The following is a 7457-nucleotide window of genomic DNA, read 5'->3' as shown; positions in this document are numbered from 1 at the left end:
CCCAATGTTGTAGACTTTGGATATTTAAAACTGTGAATTCTGTTAGATCAAATAATCTACACTTGAAATATCAAAGAATTACACCATTAGGTGTCAAAGATAAAGGGATAAGACAATTTGAGACTCATTTCCTATACAAAAATTAAACTTTGAGTGTGGAACTGTGTTTGTATAAAATGCCTTCTTTTTGAGCGAAAATTTTATGTTTTTTTAAAAAGAAAATGGTATTGAAGGTTTTATGATTTTCAAATCTCACTTTTTATTTTTTTCATGAATCTCACTACCTTAGAACTTGACACTATATACTTTTATTTTATAAAACTGGGGCATTTTATACCTACAGCAGTGGACTAGGGTCAATTTGAATTTGAACCGTCCCAACCTCCTGAAACGGCCTTATTGATACGCGGCATGAACCCGAACATTTCCCGGTTTCAACTATGATGGCGCAGCCAGACTTTTTACAGTACCCGGCTTATCATAGGCCTATTTGAACTACTCTTTGCTTTGTTTTGAGTCTTGGTCTTATTCTTTCAGTCTTGATCTTGTTTAAATTTTTTTTGTATTGTTTTTAGTTTTTAGTTTTTAGTCTCGAATGTTATTCTATTCGTTGGTGTAACAGTCATGCATATGGTCTTACGTTAGGTGGTTTTGTCTTCGTCAAATAGCAAACGGGTGTAAACTGAAATCCAGCGCCATCTATCTGTTCGAAGTTTAATGTGCTGCATGATACACCGTCAATATTAAGTTGAAATTAAAGTATTATAAATTCAGTCTTTTAATCACGTAAAACTAAGGTAAATTCCACGTGAGAGTTAAATCTTTTATGTTCACAATAATAACTCCTCATGTGCGTAAAATCAGAACTAGAGTAACTCCGGCTCCTAGGTCACAGAGTTGTACCACTAATGACGCACAAATTTGACCTCCTCCATCTGCCTAGTTTAGTGTGTTATACATTCTTGATTAAATCTGTTTTTCAATGATGAAGATTAAAGAATTTAGTATGGATCAAGTGTTTGGGGAAATTCAGAGCCATGGTTTTTCAATTATATTTATTTTAAGTAGCGGAGAGCAGTTATGTTCAAAGTTCTATTAAAGAATGACTAAAATGTCGTGACGTTAAATTGTGCAGGAATTTAAACTGTAGAATATTCAATGTATTGTGCTAAACTTAAGTTTATATTTTGTAGAGGTAAATCTTATCAAAGTTTAAACCTTGTGTTCTACGCTAAACTTCTTTACTCTTAAACAATCTTCTTATTATGTATGGTTAGACTTGTTGAAATACAATTGAGAAAGGATTCTCAATTGGACTTAAAGGGACTGTAAGCGTAATTCTAAGTGACCCTCCATGTGAAGATGACATTGCCCGATTCACAACGGTATTTTTGGAAGCTTTATACTTTATCCTGATAAAGAGCATACATAGAACTCAATCATCAGTAACAATAACGGTGAATTAGGTACTTTCCCAAAGGCAATTTCCCAAGGGCGACTTCCCAAATTACAATTTCCCAAGTGACAATTTCCCAAGTGGCAACTTCCCTAACATGCAATTCCCCGAGCGGCAACTTCCCAAAGATTAGGTTAGGTCCTCTTAGGCGCCGCGGACTGCAATGGGGGCCGAGCGCTGCGACTATGATGGGTTAGGTGGCCGAGCGCCGCGGCTAGAAAAGGATGGGGACCGAGCGCTGCGGCTAGGGCATACTTGGGAAGGTGCCGCTTAGGAATTTGAACATTTGGGAAGTTGCCACTTGGAAAAAATGCTTTGGGAAAGTACCTAATATCACAGCATCCTACACTGTGCTGCACACTGTATTTCCACCAAGCAAAACCATACGTCCTAAAACAAATGAGTTAGGGTGAAAAAACCCCTGTCGGGATTTTGGAGAAAATAAAAAATGAAAACCTTGTCGGCTAAGACTACTCTTATATCATTAATTTTTGCTTAATTGTCGTAAATTTTTTTCCCATATTGATATGGTTTAGAATTTTGGGTCTCAAAATTGGTTTTTTGAATTTGATCCCCCTAGATGACCCCAAGCGCAAAGAGAAAACCAAACGGGTTAAGAAAATACATTTTTTAAATTGTAGACTATAGGTATTTGAGATTTGGGGTCCAAGATGTTTTTTTGGAGGGTAAAAATTTGTCATGACTATTTTAAATTTTTTAGCTAATTTTGAAGTTAAAATAAGATTTCAAAATCTGAAGCACAGTTCTAAAAAATGTATTGTTTTAGAGGATTTTCAGTAATACAAAATTACACATTTGTAATACACTGTAAAACGACCGAAATTTGTTTAATGGCAAAAGTAACCCCCAAAAATTAATTAGTACATAGATTTGTAAGCTTTTATGTTTAACATTGAAAGAAGCGAATTAGATCTTTAGAAGAGGAGGGATTGTCCATTCCCCTTCCCAAAAGATATAAGACTAAACATTTTCCTCCATTAGTTGAAAAAAAATTACACGGCAAAATGATGAAAAATTTAATGGGAAAGGGTTGTCCCCGAAAGACGTATACTAAACGTAGTCAGCGCTCGATACCAAAAAAAAGGTTTAAATAATAGGATTATGTTAATAGCCCTTCAAGCAAGGAAAGAAAGATTTCCTTTGAAATTTAAATTAACTTCTTGTAAAGTTTGCTTTTCTTCTACTATGAAGCTTATTAAATTCTACAAACTCTAAACTTTGAATGTTGAAATTTAGAAATAAAGAAAATCAGTAGAAAGCTCCGGAGAGATGGACATTTTAATTCTTTATTAGATTATTGTTCAAGCAAAAGAATTGCGTCTTTGCCACAAACTCCGATTTTCTCATTCCTATATCTTTGCAACCTAATGTAGTAGATCTAAGAAATTTCAAACTATGAATTATGTTAGATCAAACAATCAAAGTTTGAAATATCTATAGGTTTGCAGGTCAACAAGATGCAAAGTTATAAAGATTACAAAATTTGAGTTTGTGGCAAAAACTGAATTCCTTTATGAATTCTGACTTCAAGGTATATTCTTAATACATTTTATGCATTATATGCATAGGTGTATTGTATGTTTTTGGGGTTAGAAGTTTAATTCAACAAAAATGCGTTGATTGAATGTTAGTGTGAAGAGTGTGAACAATGAAAACTCATTTTTAATCGTTCAAATTGCGAAGTATTATATTAAACAGTGGCTCAGGATCGTAGCTAAGGGGGAGGCGACAGGACATGTGCTCCCCCCATCCCCAGCTAGGATAATGAGCCTAAGGGCACACCACTCCTTGAAATGACCTACTCCATTTCCCTTGCAACTATAGGGAGAGATAATGAAGCTTCTAGCTCCTTTATATTTTTTTTTAAATGGGTTTAAAAATACTTTAGGTTTTTTACATAATAATAAAAAAAGGAAGCTCGTTTAATAAACAGAGGTTAAAGACGTTAAGGATTTACTTTCTAGGGGGAGTTTCTTTATTTAATACAATAAGACAAATATTTATTGTATAATTTCTAAATAAACTAAATAGTTAACAGGTGTAATGTGTTATAGGTACATCCTACAGATGTCTTGAATAATGTGCAGTCTGCATTGATCCAAATATGGTGAATATTATTCAAAAACTGACTCAAATTTACAATTTTTCAAATTATCAGGGTGTGCCTTGGGACATATACGGCAGCCCTCGTATCTTAACATTCTAGCAGTCATCCTCTGTAAATGTGAGATTTATAAAGCATATCTTCTTTTCTATATTCTTCTTGTTAAAACCCGAGGGGCGAAATAAATGTTTATACACAAAGAATGAGATTGTAAAGACGACCTGAAACTCATAAAATATGATGATTAAAAGGTTGAACTAAGTCTTCTGCCTCGAAAATAGTCTTTTAACGGCCTATTTATTGACATGGCAACGAAAGAAACAAGGCTTACGGTTGCAGAGAATCTTAATTATAATGAAATAGACAGTATAAATTCTGTACAGTCGTCTCTGAAGTCTCATCCTTGCCCTGTACTTTATTTAAATAAAGAAAATAGATATGTGGCTATGATTTTTTCATACCTCCTTCTTTTCTAGTTCAAAATGCTTTTGCGCCCGCCTTGAAACTTGTATCCCATATGTAATCAATGAAAATAATCTGTCTGCAAGTTTTTAAAAAGATGACACCTGGCAATAAAATGAGTCAAGTAAGTTAAACGGTGAGTGGTTGGACTTAAGACATATATCGATCCTATTCATTGATTTTTAATTATTTGTTTACAGGACAAATATAGATGCTGGGTTGAGGAGAGGAAGATGAAACTCAAAGAAATGGCTCTAAATTATCTTTAAACATGAATCATCGGGGAGTTCGTATTCTTTTCGTCTAAAAATCGATTTTTACGAACCATATATTATTACATAATCCCCAGATCCCCATATCAGAACTTTAAAGGGCCAACTATAAGAAAGATGAGAAACAGTAAAGATATATATTTAGGCTCGAAAAAAAAAAAATTGAGTCGCAGACTCAAATTTTCTAATCCCTAAACTTTCAAATCTGATTAGCGTAAACCTTAAATTTTTCAATCATATAGATTATTTGATCAAACACGAAATAGTTTAAAATAACTAATGTCAATTGCAACGTTTTAGGGAATATGAAATCAGAGTTTGTGGCAAAGATTCAATAATTTATTTCTTAAAGAACCTCTAATAATATACCTCCACCCCCCCCCACACTCACGCACACCCCCAACAAACAAAACATCTAATAATATACCACCCCCCCCCACACTCTCACGCACACACACAACAAACAAAACATCTAAAAGACCAAGTTTGAATAAAGAATTATTTATACGAGATTAATCTTAATAAATTGTCAATCAGGTCACACTAACATAAATTGCATCTCAGATTCAAATCTTTAATAACATCTCTTATTGAAGAGCTGTATTGAGAAGAATAATAAATGATATACAACAAATATGGTTTTATTTCATTTCTTTAAAAGGAGAGGAGGGGTCAAGGGGGGAGCTAGTTTAGAGAGGAGAATGAATATAAGATTCATTGTATAGCTGAATACTATTATCTACGGTTGTGGATAAAATGTATTGCGTTAAATACGTGAAGTCAGGGGGAGAGCGGGTTTACATTTCTCAAGGGTGAGCAATAGAGAATTCGTATACTTTACAAATATAAATTCTGTAATTATACACAACGTAAACTCAGTTCCGGTGGTAAAAAGTGGTTCAGTGATCTTTTTACAATCCATTTTAAAAAGGCGTTTGTAAAAACATAATTTACGGTTTTGATATGGCACGTTTTTTGATAACTATTTTTTTTATGAGTTGTTTTTACCACGCTCATATTTTATTTTTATTCACTTTAACAGTGTGGTAACTATAAATCTGGACTGATACTAAGACTGGAATACTGGGTTCAAGTTCATGTTTCGGTTCAAGTCCTGTTTTGGGTTTGTTTACAAACAGCCATTAAACATTCGTACACATTCCGAAACTGAGTTCATTGCGTAACAACGAACTTGGTGTATTCTTCTAAATACAAAATTCTCAATTGGCCTTAACAAGGTATTATAAATAGTTTTGAAGAGTTCTGAGGGAGAATTGCAAATAGTAGGTGAGAAGTGAGAAAGAATTTTAAATTTTTGCGACATTGGGAAGACTTTGCAGTTTGCTACCTCTTCGCAAGGTTTTGGTGGGCCGCCGACGCTCCTAAATCTTTTCCAAATGGCTGTTAGAATCTATTTATATATTTAGATTATCCCGAAAACGCTGTGCTTTCAATTGTACTTTAGATATAAAATATATGTTTTTCTTACAAAATAGCTCGCTGTAACAAAAACGACATCTAAATATATTGTGGGTTTACAGGATCCATTCAAGGATAAATATATGAACGGGAAAAGTAATTTTAAATTGAAATCATTACAGATCAATGCAATTCATACAATGTATGTAAATGAAAATATTATCAGCATATATTCATTTTGTCCATTCTCACCATGAAACACAAGACAACTACAAAAACCAGTCACCCACCCCCTGACCCCTAAAATACCAAACCGTCCCCCCCACACCTTAAACTTTTCAGCACCAATTGAGATCCAAAAACCCCCTGGATAAATAGAAATTGTGGCGCCTAGCGTCTATAATTTGACATAAATGTGATCTCTGTTTTTAATATTATTCATGACGTGGATGTGACAGCGTTGTCACGCTTGTCAAACCACGGAATAGAACATTGAAGATGTTATCTGATTTCTTATATTGTAGTAGAGCCAATAAAGATGTAAGCTAGTCTTGTAAATTCGATCCAATCATTTTCAGTATTCGATTTTTTCTTGTTTACATTATCATCTACTGTTTGTAAAGTTTTCTTGTTTACATTATCATCTACTGTTTGTAAAGTTTTCTTGTTTAAATTATCATCTACTGTTTGTAAAGGTTTCTTGTTTACATTATCATCTACTGTTTGTAAAGTTTTCTTGTTTAAATTATCATCTACTGTTTGTTAAGCTTTCTTGTTTACATTATCATCTACTGTTTGTAAAGTTTTCTTGTTTACATTATCATCTACTGTTTGTAAAGTTTTCTTGTTTACATTATCATCTACTGTTTGTAAAGTTTTCTTAAATTAAAATATTCTAAAAAGAAATTTTTACACATTGAGAACTTCACTTTGAACAGTCGACTTCGCATCGTCATCAAGAATGTTAGGCAAGGAAAGTTTATTGCGGTTGTGTACACTCTGCGTACATAATGAAACCAGTTCTCTTTGGGCGGAATTTGTAAACAAGAATTGATGCACCAGTGTTTGTTTAGTATCCAAGGAGGTTAAAAGCATTAAATTTTGATAATTTTGATAATTCACATAATAGTTTCCTATGACCAAAATATTTCATTGATTATTTATGTGAAAGATGGATCCCATGTCAGGCTTTGACATCCGTCATTGTGTTTACGTTACCGCCCAGAGACAGTACACTTCTGAGATAACTTTCCTTGCCTTACATCCTTGATCGTCATATTGTTTCCTGAATTTTTTTTTAATTCTTTTTTTTTTAGCCTTTTTCACCCCCGGGTACTCCTTCAAACAAAACTAGCAGAAAAAATAGCAAACTAATTTTTTTTAAGTTCTTCACTCTTCAGTTTCAGATTTGAAAAGTGTTATAGCTCTGAGTTCTAGGGGGGGGGGTGAAGCCCCCCTGTACAGGTCTAGGGGGGCACTTCCCCCTTGCCAATCCCTGTGTACGCCCTTGACTATAATTCATATTAAAATATATGTCTGCCTTTGAATTATATCACAATTTCAGTAAACGATTTTGTATTGATAAATAAATATGCTGACCACTGTAATATCATTAAACTTTTATTTAATTTTTTAATTTTTTCTTTAATAAACCAGCACAAAAATAATAAATTCATGAATAAAATCAATGATTTTTAAGTTTAAGAAATGTGTATCCCCCCCT

This window comes from Eurytemora carolleeae, unplaced genomic scaffold (genome assembly GCF_000591075.1).
Source record: "Eurytemora carolleeae unplaced genomic scaffold, Eaff_2.0 scaffold467, whole genome shotgun sequence".
In the NCBI taxonomy this organism is placed as follows: Eukaryota; Metazoa; Arthropoda; class Copepoda; order Calanoida; family Temoridae; genus Eurytemora; species Eurytemora carolleeae.
This window is presented reverse-complemented; position numbering follows the sequence as displayed.